This window comes from Lagenorhynchus albirostris, chromosome 2 (assembly GCF_949774975.1).
Source record: "Lagenorhynchus albirostris chromosome 2, mLagAlb1.1, whole genome shotgun sequence".
Lineage (NCBI taxonomy): Eukaryota > Metazoa > Chordata > Mammalia > Artiodactyla > Delphinidae > Lagenorhynchus > Lagenorhynchus albirostris.
Window position 1 is genome coordinate 150,491,850 of NC_083096.1, and position 14,273 is coordinate 150,506,122.

Sequence of the window (14,273 nt, forward strand, 5' to 3'; positions counted from 1 at the left end):
CTCCTGATAACAATGAGGAAGCATCCACTCAGCTATTGAAGACCAACCTCTCCTCATGTGCAATGTCTTACTATGTCAATCAGGTAAAGGGTGAAGTCCTCACAGTGGCCTACGAGGCCATCCATGATCCCAGACACCTCCTTCCCCCACCCACTACCGTCCCTCTTCTCACTCTACCACAGCCCCACTCCTTGCTGCCTTGGGGCCTTTACTGGAGCTGTTTCCTCTGCCTAGCACACTCCCCTCCAGATATTCAGCCGGCTAACTCCCTCACCTCCTTCCAGTCCATACCCAAATTCTGCCTTTCCCAGGAGGTGAACCCTGACCATCCTATTTAACACTCAACCTGCTCCTATCACTTTGCCATACTGTTTCTTTTCTCCCCCACAGTATTTGTCTTGTTCTCATTTACTAAATAATTGGCTTATAAGTTGTTTATTGTTGGCGTTTCCCTATTAGTATAAAAGCTTCATAAAGGTAAGATCTTGAGATGAGGAGATTGCCTTGGATCATCCAGGTGGGCCCTAAATGCATTCACAAGTGTCCTTAAAAGAGAGAGGCACAGGGAGATTCTACCACATACAGAAGAAAAGGCGATGTGACCTCAGGGACAGAGACTGAAGTGATGCCAGCAGCCACGAGAAGCTGGAGGAGGCAAGGAACGGATAACCTCCCAGAGCGTCTGGAGGGAGTGCAGCCCTGCTGACACCTTGATTTCAGCCCAAAGACGCTGATTTTGGACTTCTGGCTTCCAGAGCTGTGAGAGAATCATTTGTTACAGGAGCAAAAGGAAACTAATACAGGTACCTTATTTTCTGAGCCCCATAGGAAAATGGAATTTCCAGAAGGGTTCAGCCAGTTTTTTCTCTGCTCAGAAATGAGACAACATGACGGTGAATGAGCAGCAGCTCTGCTCTCAGATGAGACCCTCTACCTTCAGAGAAGGGGGCTGAGGGAGGCAGCCCGGGTGAGGGCACAGGGGCGGTTGTTGCCGACCAACACTGCTTACAGTCCCAGGAAGGACTGCAAAGAAAAGGCTGGAAAACGTGATTGTTTCAGGAGGGTTCAAGTTCCAAACATCCAGACGCCTATGTCCAACTGGTGGTTGATGATCTCCATCTTACGCTCAGACCTATACCCTGAGTTCAAGTCTTACATGCAACTGCTTCTGAAACTTCTTGCCTGAGATATTCCACTGGCACCTAGGCTCAACGTCTTTTTGAAAAGGAGTCTATTTTCTCCCCCTACACCTATTCCTCTCTCTCTTTCTCCCTCTCTCTTCAGTGAAGAGCACCCAAGTCACAGACTGAGGGGCAACCCATCCGGCTATTCGTCTGCCTCTAGGGCCTGAGCGTGACCTAACTGCTTCTCTCTGCAGGGAAGGGTGAAGGGCAATGCCAACTGTGCTGGCCAGGGAAGTCTGAAGCCCTTGAACCCATGTGGCTGGATTTCATCACACTTCTCTTCACTGTCCCAGGGTGGGCAATACATTAATGCAGACTCTGCTCTTGGCATTTCCCATGCTGGTCCTTCTCGGCCCTAGCTGGGGGCTCTAGTCCTATGGGGAATACTCTTGCTACCTTCTTTAGCCCAGGGGCTCCAGCATTATTCTTGACCTTGGAGACCTTGGGTGAGGCCTCAGGGGCAGAATTCTCTCTCCCCAGACACCAGATCAATTGCCAAATGGAATGGGTCATGCTAGTGACAGATGGGAACCCCTGTCACAGTTGTATTATCAGGATGCAAAGGGAGATTGTACTACAAGAAGAATTCCAGGCCCTGTACAGACACAGATGCTGCTACTCTCACTACTGTCACGTCTCACCTCTACACAGATGTGCTGACCCCTGCAAACCCAAATGGTCCTATATCTGAATTCGTGACAAGCTAAGAGGCACTCTGAGAGAGACTGCCTTACCACTGTGTATTATCTTTACCACACACACCTAATACTTAGAACAGCACATAGCATGTTTAAGGTAGTCAATGAACAAATGAATAAACAGCCACAACAACGGGCCCTGCACATGGAGCAGGGATTTGTCACAGTCAAAAATCACTGAGCTGCAGCCTTCAATTTCCTCTTTCACATGCATCCATCCTGAGCTCCCCTACTCTCTGCTGCACTCAGCACCCAATGGCCAACCAGCCAACCATCAGGAAGAGAACCAGAGACTTTCTGTAGGTCATTCTAGGGACCTTCCCAAGGCATGGCACTGCTAATGCCTGGTACAGTAAAGGGAGACAAGCAAGCCCCAGCCCATCTTGTCCACTCCTTGGAAGATCTTTAGATGCTCCATATTATTGATAGTATTGACTTAGGCTCAAATCCCTAGCCTTTCCTGACCTCAGTACCTTGTGAGGGCCTCTGTGACTTAATCTCTTACATGTGACAGCCAAGAGCCTTAATTCTGATGCTTGTCTGGCTCTCTTCCCCCAGGCTCTCTATGACCTTTCTGATCTCTGGCAGCCCTGATGGTTGACTATCTATGGCCATAGACCGTTAATGATCCTTGTGTCTGGTCTAGCACCACCTTCCTTGGCGGTTCCCTCCCCCCTCAACTGCAGTCTCAGTCAAATATAAAGTGAAGAAGAGAAACTCTGAAGCAATTATCATCAGTCTCAATACCTATAGTGTATTCCTTCTTCAAAAAGCAGGAAACAGGAGAGATGAGCTTCCTTCTAAATCTAAACTGGTAAACTCCAGACCTGCCTTGACTTCTTCTCCTCCAGTGATCTTACTCTCTACCTTACCTCCGCTATTTACTCCTAAACTATACCCTAGACCAGGCCATTACTAACTAAAGCTCTCTCTAATCTCAATCTCAAATTCCCAGTCTCTGACTGTCTCCACCTATCTATATGTCTATAGCTCACCTGGTCTTGTAGCAAAACTCCAACAATCCTTCAACACACTGGGATCTTCAAGCCATTGGTTCTACCATCTTTTCACTGTCCTTTACCTCCTTATGTTCTTACTGCTATTCTCACCCAGCTTAAATTCCAAGTCAAACAGTACAATCACCTCCTTGCATTCATCCTCAACTTCTTTGCTCCTCCCTCACTCAGCTGAAACACAACTCTGGTTAAATTCCACTTCCTTCCTACTCTGGGCATGGACCTGCACAGATGAATGCAGCTGGCGAGAGAAAAACGCATGCTGGCTCGTCTCACCTTAAGTTCAAGTGAGTGAAAGATATGGAAACAAACTAAGTGTCCATCGATGGATGAATAGATAAAGAAAATGTGATACACACACACACACACAAATGTTATTCAGCCACAAAAAAGAACTAAATCTTGCCATTTGTGACAACATGCGTAGACCTTGAGGGTGTTAGGCTAAGTGAAGTAAGTCAGACAGAGAAAGACAAATATCATATGATCTCACTTATATGTGGAATCTAAAATAAACAAACAAACCAACCCAAGCTCACAGAAACAGAGAACAGACGGGTGGTTGCCAGAGATGGGGTTGGGGGGGCTGGGGCACAGGCAAAATGGGTGAAGGGGGTCAAAAGGTACAAAATTCCAGTCATGAAATGTATGTCACAGCATGGTGACTACAGTTAATAAAACTGTATTGCATATTTGAAAGTTGCTAGAGAGTAAATCTTAAAAGTTCTCACTACAAGGAAAACAATTCTGTAATTGTATGGTGATGAATGTTAACTAGACTTATTGTAGGGGTCATTCTGCAATATATACAAATATGGAATCATTATGCTATAACCTGGAACTCATATAATGCTGTATGTCAATTACACCTCAATTTAAAAATCTCAATAGAGCTGGAAAAAAATTCTTAAAAAAAAATTCAAGGGATTGAGGCCCTTAAACTGCTGAGCAATTGTCCTGTCGTTACTAGCCCCGTTATTCTCCCATTCCCCTAGATAACTATTCATACTTTCTTCTTTGACTTCACATTTCCAACACCTCCTCCCTTATTCTTATTCTCAACAGATGATCCTGCTCATCACTGCACTGAAATATCAGAATCAGAACAGAACTTCTACAGGTTCCGTACCACCACTTGTCTGCATTTGTGCCTACGATCTCTACTTTCTTTTCTCTCTGAAGTGTCCATACTCATAACTAAGGCCAACTTTTGTTCCCTAGACCTTGTCCCTTCCCAATAGCAAACAAATGTTATTTTTCCCATATTAAAAAAATATTTTCAAAAGCTTTAACACTTTCATTTTTCCAACTCTCTGTTATGAAAAAACTTCAAACATACAGAAAAGTTGGAAGAACAGTACAGTGACCACCAAGATTCAGTTATCACACATTTCTTTCTCTTTACCGAAACACACCTTGAGAAGGAGCTATCTACACTCGCCATTTCTTTCTTTCTTTTTTTAATTTTATTTTATTTTTGCTGAAGTATAGCTGATCTACAGTGTCGTGCCAATCTCTGCTGTACAGCAAAGTGACTCAGTTATACACATAGAAACATGCTTTTTTCATATTCTTTTCCATTATGGTTTATCCCAGGATTGGATATAGTTCCCTGTGCTATACAGTAGGACCCTGTTGTTTGTCCATCCTGTATATAATAGTTTACATCTGCTAATCCCAAACTCCCAGTCCTTCCCTCCCCTACCCCTGCCCCCTTGGCAACCACAAGTATGTTCTCTATGTCTGTGAGTCTGTTTCTGTTTTGTAGATAGGCTCATCTGTGCCATATTTTAGATTCTACATAAAAGTGATATCATATGGTATTTGTCTTTCTCTTTCTGACTTACTTCACTTTACACTCGCCATTTCTGATCATTCAAGGTCACTAATTATTTCACGCTGCTAAATCTCATGGTCAATTCTTACTGACCTATCAGCAGAGTGACCATACAACATTCTGATTTGTCTGGGACCACCTTGGTTATATGTCTTATCCTGGAGTAACTATGAATAATAACCACTTTCACTCTCAAAAGTGTCCTAGTTTGGACAATAATTTATACAATCACCCTACTGCCCAGCAACATATTATACAGTTAGTTACTCCTCTTGAAATACTTGCTAATTTGGCTTCCAGAATACCACATTTTCCAGACTTTGCTACTATCACACTGGGCTTTCCTCCTTTGCAGTTTCTTCCTCATCTCTGGCCCCACTACGTGTTGCTCTGCCCGAGGGCTCAGTCCTTGCTTCTCCCTCTTCATTCACTTATGTGACAGTCTCTTCCATTTTCACAGCCCACACCTTTCCCCTGAATGCCAGACTTGTATATCCCCCGCATTCTCGATATCTCTGTCTGGATGTCTAAGAGGCATCTCATGCTTTGCATGTTTAAACTTGAGTTCCTGATACTCCCCCTAAAACCTGCTCTCTTGCAATCATTTCTCCATCTTGGTAAATGGCACCTTCATTCTTCCAGTTGCTCAGGTGAAACGCCCGAAGTCAGCCTAGATTCTTCTCTTTCTCTCATACCCACGTCTGAGCTGTCAGCAAACCTGTCAGCTCTCCCTTCAGAACAAAGCCTGAATGCGACAATTTCTTACTACCTCCACTGCTTCCACCGCACCTGAGTCACCAGCATCTCTCTCGTAGATGATTACAGTAGCCTCGTAATTGGCCTCCCTGCCTCACAAGAGTCTCTCCTCATCAAGGCAGCCAGAATGATCCTCTGAAACCTAAGTTACTCCCTGCACAGGATCCTCCATCCTCATAATGATCTCCAGTGTCCCCATGCTGCAGACTTCTCTTAATGCTCTGACTTCATTTCCTATTACTGCCCACTCCAGCAACATAGGCCTCTTTCCTGTTTTTGGATCCCACCTCAGTGCTTTTGCACTGGCTGTTTCCTCTGCCTGGAAGGCTCTTCCCCCAGATAATCAGCACGGCCCCTCCCTAACTTCTTTCAGGTTTTCACTTAAATGTCAACTTTCCCAGTCACCCTGTCTAAAATGACAACCCCTCCCTAACTTTTCACTCCCTATTCCTACTCTTTTTTTCCTCTAGCATCTCCGCTACCTAATATACTATACATTTTGTTTACACATCTGGGGGTTCGGGCTTGCTTCCCCATTAGAATATGAGCAGGAATGTTTGCCTGTTTTACTCACTGCTATATCTCCAGCACCTAGAGCAGCACCTGACACTTGGCAGGCACTCAATAAATTATTTGTTGAATGAATGACTGTAAAACGGGGCTGATCATACTCAACATCACAGATTACTGTGAGGATGAAGTGACACAAGGCACGCAAAGTTCCCAGCACACCAGTTGCTCAATAACTGTCAGTTTCCTTTGCCCCCTCCCTCCCTGACAGTTTTGGTATCAGCCATGCCCTCCTCCTCCCCAGGGAATGCCAGGTCAGAGGCAGGGTTGATGGTGGTCGCTGCCCTACCAGTAGCCACCAACAGCCCCCCAGGACTCCCACAGCCCTGGGCCAGCCTCAGCCCTGCTCCCAGGTGCTGGTTTCTCTCGTTAGATGTGAGCTGCCCTGCTTTAACTCAGGAAGCTGAAGGCTGCAGAATGGCTGAGGGAGGCGTTCAGAAGTCCTGTCCTCCGACCACATCTCTGTATCAAGGGCCCCGGGGGCTGTTGTGCCTCGTACTCCAGCCTCTCACACGTACCCCAAACACAGCCCGACAGCCCTCGCTTGTGGGCTAACGGCTCAGTCTCACAGGTTTATGCGGCAGCACTGCCAGGCTGTCTCCCCAGCCCCCTTCTCTAGACTTCCTACCCGCCTCTCCCGGGCCCCTCCAAGCTCCGTGTACAACCTGCAAGGACTCTGGCCACTGCATCTCAGGAAGGCCGGAGTGTTTGGTCTACCAGAGACTACTGCCGTCTCCACACGTAGGGAGGGTCCCACGAACTAGCCATCCTTGGTCAGATGCTCGCCTGGCACAGTCCATTCTGGCCATGGCTGCCCCCTTCAGGTGCCCAACTCCTCACTTTAGGAACAGAGGCTGTTTCCTACAGACGAGTCCCCTAGGAAGCACAGTCAACCTGGGCCAAGATTTCTGGGCTGGGGTTACTTCTTTTAGAACCCTTGCCTTCACACTTGGACGACTAAGCCTGCTGGTGCCACTGCAGAGTCATGGCCGCCCACCTGGCCTGCTCTGTTGCTGCGGGACAGTTTCTGGGTTGCCCTAGTAAACAATCTCTTCCATTCTCCACAGGGGCCTTACAAACGTTCTCCACTCTTCTCAACCTTCTCTCCTAGCACCGTGCCCTTCGTGTTCAGCACATGGTCCCATTTCCTGCTTCCTAGAGAAAATAAAAGCCACCAGAAGGGGATTCCTTCCCCTTTACCTTGCACTTACAAGCCCATCTATGTTTCTACCACTCTGCTCTGCTGTGGAACAGAAGAAGCCTCCCTCTTAAAGCAAAGGCCAATCCCTCCCCTCATTGTCCTTAGGGACCTTGTTGTATCATTTATCCCATCATTCTCCCCGGTATTTCCACTTTCCTCTCAATGTACAGGATCCTTCCCATTGGTGGCCCACACACCCACTTCACCCTCACGGCCACACCTGCCGCAGCTTCAAGCCCATCTTCCCTCTCCCGTCACAGGCATGCTCTCCCGGGAGCAGTCCCTGCGCAGTGACCACGGATCCTCTCCTCATGATTCAGCTTGATGTCGGCTGGAGGCCACCCCAACTACTCCAGAGACACGGCTATCACCGGGGACCTCTCTGGCTCCAGTTCCAACCTCTGAGTTCCCATTCCTGACTTGCCTCCGCAGGTTTTAAGCCTCTTCTTCTCAACATGTGTCCTGACACTGGACCCGACTAGCAAAGGCTGACTGTTCTCAGCCTGACTTCAGACCCTCCTGGGAAGCTTTGTTCTGCCTTGTCCTGGGTCCCTGAGCCCTGACGTCCCCTCTCCCCAGGCTCCAGCTCCCTTGCTCCTGGCACGGCCTGGGATCGCTACGGACTGTGGCATATCCAAACCTCCTGCTGGCTCAAAATCAGGCCTTGTGCGATTCCTATTTGTGTCACTCGTGGTGCTTACGTGTTGGTAGGTTTTCAATAAATGTTTATGAAATAATTATCATCACCTTACTCTTACCCGCTGTTTTTCGTTATGCTATAATCCTTTTATCCTGACAAAAGCCATTTGAAATAAGCAAGGACTACGTTTCCCCTCATTTACAGGTGGTGAAACTGAGGTTCAAGAGTTTAAGTGATTTGTCCAAGGGAAGAAGGTATAGAGCCAGGTCTGAAACCTGCCATTTCTGATTTCAAAGTCGGTGCTCCTCCTAGGATTCTGCATGAGTCCTGTGCATAGGGCTGTCAGGCACTGCAAGTGGACAGGAACAAGGTCCCAGAAGGGCATGTGGCAAGCGCCCTCTCACGTGGATCCAGCAAAGTATGAGAGATGGATGGCAACGTGCGCTAGATGGCAGGAAAATTCGAGAGCTTGGTAGCTGGCCAATAGTTCTGCTCATGCCTACCAGGTCAGTGGAAGATGCTGTTCTAGGATAGAAGGGCTTAGTCATCAAGTCTATGGAAGACAAAGAGAAAGGAAAGAAACAGCTTATGTTGGAGGTCCAAGGAGGATCCCAAAAACTCCAGATAGGCAGCTACATGGCCAGGCTTGGTTTGGGTCCATAAAGTCCATCAGACATGCTGAGTAAGAAGGGGATGGGGACTTAGCAGCAGCATGTCAAGATGACATGACCATTAAAGTAGTGTCTCTGGGGTGTCGGTCGCTGTGAGGAGCATCAGAAGTGGGGAGATGACAGATGAGTGTATAAAGAAGATGTGGCACATATATACAGTGGAATATTACTCAGTCGTAAAAAGAAACCAAATTGAGTTATTTGTAGTGAGGTGGATGGACCTAGAGTCTGTCATACAGAGTGAAGTAAGTCAGAAAGAGAAAAACAAATACCATATGCTAACACATATATATGGAATCTAAAAAAAAAAAAAAAAAGGTTCTGAAGAACCTAGGGGCAAGACAGGAATAAAGACACAGACGTAGAGAATGGACTTGAGGACATAGGGAGGGGGAAGGGTAAGCTGGGACGAAGTGAGAGAGTGGCATGGACATATATACACTACCAAATGTAAAACAGCTAGCTAGTGGGAAGCAGCTGCATAGCACAGGGCGATCAGCTCAGTGCTTTGTGTCCACCTAGAGGGGTGGGATAAGGAGGGTGGGAGGGAGACGCAAGAGGGAGGAGATATGGGGATATATGTAAATGTATAGCTGATTCACTATGTTATAAAGCAGAAACTAACACACCATTGTAAAGCAATTATACTCCAATAAAGATGTTAAAAAAAAGAAAGAGAAGTGGGGAGATGTTTATCCTGCATCCTTTCCACCTGGCAGGTCACCTCTGATCAAGCATGAGCTCCATTCTGGGTGGTTCCTAAAGGGAACAGTAATAAAGTGGAACCGACCCAGAGAAGAGAACCACTGTGGTAGGGAGGGGCCTTATCATACCTCATGAAAGCAGACATGTCTGGCTAGAGAGGACTTGAGGGCACGTGAGCACCAGCTTCAAATCTCTGACCATCTGATAGGGAAGGGGGATTAGACTTGTTCTGTGTGGCTCTGGTGGGTAGAATCAGGACCACAGGTAAAAGTTACTGAAAGGTAGATTTGGGCTTTTCTTAATTAAAATTTTCCAGTCACTGAGTATCTTGAAGTAGATGGGCTGCTTCTGGAAGTTAAGAGCCACTGGCTATTGGGAATGGGAGGTAGATCAGGTAATCTCCATGATTCTGAGACAGGGGTTCTAGACCCACCAAGCCTGGAAAAGTGGAAGGAACCATCTCCCCCTGTGCTCCCCTGGCCCCCACTGGTCTCCCCTGGGTTGAAGTTGGGCCCAAAGTGGCGGCAGGTCCAGCCTCCAGTGTGACCTCGGGGGCCGAGGCTGCGAGTTCAGTCACTCCGTGCGAGAGTCCAGGGACTATCTTGGTAGGGCTGTCTATAGTTTAGATTTATATAACTAATTTTCTCTCTTTAAAAGGAAACACTTTAGAAAGGGGGAAGGTTGTGGGAGACTATTTCCATCTCGGTGTGTATTCCAAAGTTCTGGTGTTTTGCCAGGATTTAAGTATGGTATATACAACACTGTTAAAAATAACCCCTTGATTGAACAGAAGGCGTGGGAGAGAGGGGATAGCCAGGCAATTTTGCTAGGGGGTGGGAGAGGTGGGTAAGGAGAAGAAACTTAAACCCAGAGACCCTGGGAAGGGTTGTATTCCAGAAGAGTTATATAGATTCAAAGGGACTAAGGACCAGGGAAATACTGTCCCTAACTGCTCCTTTCCAGAGAATTGCCCAGTAAGTGCCCTGCTTTGGGTGTGTCTAGTATATAAACAAGCTGCCAGTTTTGAAGGGTTCTCCCAGGATTGCGTCTGCCATTTTTCAGTCCTGATTGCCAGCCTATGAGACAAAGGTCAGGGAATGACGACAAGGAGCAGAAGCCAAGAAAGGCTGACAGTGTCAAAAACCAAGAAAGGTCGAAGACACAGAGGCCAGAGAAAGGTCTACTAGATCTAGATATTGGGAGGTTCTCGCGATTTGCGTGTGAAGGCTTCCAGACATTTCTTTCTATAACTATAACTAGATATTTAACATAAATGGGATGATCTAACATGGACAGTTCCATAACTTGCTTTTGAAAAATTTAACAAGAAGTTGTGGGGTCATGTCAGGAAATAAAGTCTGACATCATGTTTTATGACTACATATTATTTCATCACATGGACATACTATGTTTACTTAATCATTCTCAGCCAAGAGACACTTATGTTGTTTCCAATTATCTGCTATTTTAAACGTGCCGCAACAAGGATCACGTTACAAAAACTTGAGTGCACAGATATGATTATTTCCTGACGTTAAATATTGAGAAGCAAAAATGCTGGATCAAAGGAAATCCACATTTTACACTCTGTTACACTTTGTTTCCCATCATTTTCGAGAGAACAAAATATTGTTCTCATGATCTCCTCCAATCTCTCTGGCCATTCTTTCCCATCCTCCTTCATTACTTCTCCCTCCTGTTCATCCCTTATGGGTTGATATTCCCTAGGGTTGTGTCCTTCTGTTTTTTTCTTCTTCCTCCAAAAATGATAAGCTCAAATGCCTACCAGAGCCAAGAAGATACTATAAATATGTTAATTGGGCCAGATGTAAGACAGGAAGTGGTAGGGCCATGGCAAGTTAGAATGGACACACTGCCTAAAAGTATTCACATTATTTGAAAACACTGTGCCAGCCATACAAAGAATGTCTACTTTATCTTGTAAGCTGCCAGCTTGGGACCCAGGCTACAGACTTGCCCTGCACTACCTCACCCATTGCCCAAACTCCATGGACACGCTGAGATTCCCATTGCATCATCTCTGGCTCTGACCTCTCCTCCTGGACTCCAGACTCAGACATTTAAATGATTGCTCTACATCTCTCCTTAAGTGTCCTAGAGGGATCTCAGACTCCTTTTGTCCATAACCAGACTTGTGATCTCTGCCCTGTCCTCTTCTCTTAACAAAAGCCAGAATTCTAAAATCAGATACAACCGCCCTTCTTCTTGGGTTCCCTATCTCAATGAAATGGCATTCCCATTTTTCCTGTTTTGGAAGCCAGAAACTTGGGAGTCATTCCAGATTCTTCCCTGCCCAGCCTCCCATACTCAGTTGATCATCAGCTCAACTCAGCGGGCATAATAAGCACTTACTGAGCACCTAATCAGGGCCAGGCGCTGTTAGAGGAATTCCACAGAGAGGAATGCCGTGCCCGTCCTGGAGGGGAGACAGACAACAGCATCGTGCCTGGAAGTGGCAGTGGCAGTGGTGGAAGAAAGGCCATACAAGACGTTTTGGGAGGAGGGGAGGGACTCTTTGATTCCATTTCCTAAATGTTCCTCAAATAGCCTCTACTCCATCCCCATGGGATTGCCTTCAGCGTGTCTCCTCCTCTAACTCATCTCCTATAATGGGTTAGCGCAACCCTTCCAAGGAGCGAAGCTGACCATGGCATTCTTTTACCTCTTGTCTAAAACATGTCAATAATTCCCCCATGTCTTCTAGTAGGATAGAATCAAAATCCTTTTAGAATTACTTGTAAGGCCTCCCTGGACCCGGCCCTGGATGACATCTTGTCTTCCAGTATTCTAGGATGTAACACTATGCCCCAAACATGCCAAATCACTTGCAGCTCTCTGAATATCCTTGGGTACCTCATGCTCTGAGTTTATGAAGTCCTTCTGTCTAGAACACCTGCCCTATCGTTTGATTTCAATTGCTTAATTCCTATGTTATCTTTAAGGCTTGGATAAAATATCACTTCCTTCAAAAATCCTTCTCAGACCACTTTGCCCAAAAAAGATGGCTTCTCCAAGTGTTCTGTTACACGCCCTCCCAGTGCTGCGAGGCTTGCAGCAGGGGAGGGAAAGGAGCTTCCAAGGCATTTTGCCCAGGCTGCTGAGGGGGCTGATGACATGTCCTTACCTGGATGTCTCTGAGAACAGGCAGTGCTGAGAAAATATGGGGGTGTGGAGCAAACAGTGAATGATTCCAGAAAAGGTCAGGAGACCAGGGAAAAGGCACAGCTCTTGGGTTCTGGTTGGGCATTGCCTGAGGGGCCCATGAACGTTTCAGGTCCACAAGCCACATATTTTGAAGAGCTACTGACATGATCTATTCCAGCCACTGACACTTGTAGTACCTACCCCTGCCAAACACAAAACAAAAACAAAAAAGGAAAGAAAATTTTTCAACTGAATGATGGTGAGTCACCACTCACCAATAAACCAGTGAGAGGATCTTCTATGGCTTTTAAATGCTAGAAGCAAATTATAAGAATGAAGGGCAAGAGGTGCTGTAAATAACAATGGTGCAGAGACGTGAACCCAGAAATCTGCCTTAGGAAAAAAAAGGCCTTCTCTGACCGCTACAATTTAATTTGGTGTCTCCTTTCTGTATATTCATGGCATCCTGTACTTTCATCTACCATAGCATCAACGCTATATTACATTTTGGGCAAACTCCTCGGCATGGCATTCAAGGCTTTCCCCCCCCAGGGCCCGTACCCCAGGCAGCCCAGATTACTTGCCAGTGCATCTCTTTCCTCAGTGTGAGCACCTCTCCCAGATCCTTTGCCTCGTCAGTTTTTAACTGTCCTCCAACAGTCAGCACGGGTGGCACCTCCTCTAGGAAGCCTTTCTTGCTTGCTCAGTTGGCTTAGGTGACCCTCATCTGGGCATGCACAGCTCCCTGATTTGCTCTGACCCTGCGGTCACCACATTGTTCTGTCTCTCTCATGCACTATCTCTTACTTATCACTGTCCCCCAAAGCTCCGCACAAGGATTGGCAGAGAGAGGGTGCTTAGGGGTTGAGGAAGGGGCAGAATCTGCCTTGGGTCCCTGGGGGTCAGGCATGGGGCAAGCAATCACCAAGGGGAAGGGTCCAGATGGGGATCTGTGAGGTCTGGTGCCGGCCCCCCCAGAGATGGAGGATGTGGGAGCCTTGCTCCCATGCCCGGAGGGCACTCTCTGCTGCACTGGAGCCTCTGCTGGGTGGGGTGGGGTGGGGGGTGGGGGCGGTGCTGGGGGATTAAGAACACATGTTGCCCAGACAAGGTCAATTCTAGGGGCCAGACTCTGGCTTAATGACAGAGTGACAACTTCTCCCAGCCAGTCTTCATTTTTTATGGTCTCTGAATTGCAGAAGCAGAAACTGCTCACCCTAAGTCTGAAGCTTTTCGTGACTTGTGCAAAAGACACAGTATCAACAGCCTTTTGTTTGGGCTCAACTTGGGTGAACATGCCAAGAAGACTGGCTCAGAAGTCTTTTCAGATGTCATTTCTGTCTCTTTACAACTTTGCTCCATGAAAGCTATTCACAAGCCAGTTTTTCTGCGGCTACAAAGCTGCCACCCTCTCAGTCCCGCCACAGCCCACAGAACTACCCTGTGACACTCACCCGGGACGGCATGTGTTGTAGCCAGAGCAAGGCCAGTGCAGGACTCAGCGGTGAGGGCTCTCAGCCGTCACTCGCCTTTCAACCTGGCCTGAGTGTCACCAGAGCCCCAAGGTACGGCTCCAGTGTATGTCCCCCAGATGGTGATCTGGCAGCATGCCTGCATTTTTCAAACTCAGTTTCCCAGTGTCCAACACAGGCACTCCACAAGAATGCATTAAATGAGTGAACAAACAGATATGCAATTCCCAGTTATTTGAGCTTATTTAGGGAGCCCATCAAATCCAATGTTTTGAGGGAAGAATTATCTAGAATTTAATGTTTCCTTGAATAAATTTATTAGACCTTTCCCACTGCTGACGCTGGCGGTGTGGCTGCT

The 14,273-nt window shown here is 47.0% G+C and overlaps 1 protein-coding gene across 5 annotated transcripts in view; it reads right to left on the reverse strand.

Moving 5' to 3' along the window:
- The window catches only part of ST3GAL3 (ST3 beta-galactoside alpha-2,3-sialyltransferase 3), a 232,037-nt gene that overhangs the window by 41,293 nt on the left and 176,471 nt on the right, over positions 1-14,273 (reverse strand). The gene's annotated exons all lie outside the window — the stretch shown is intronic.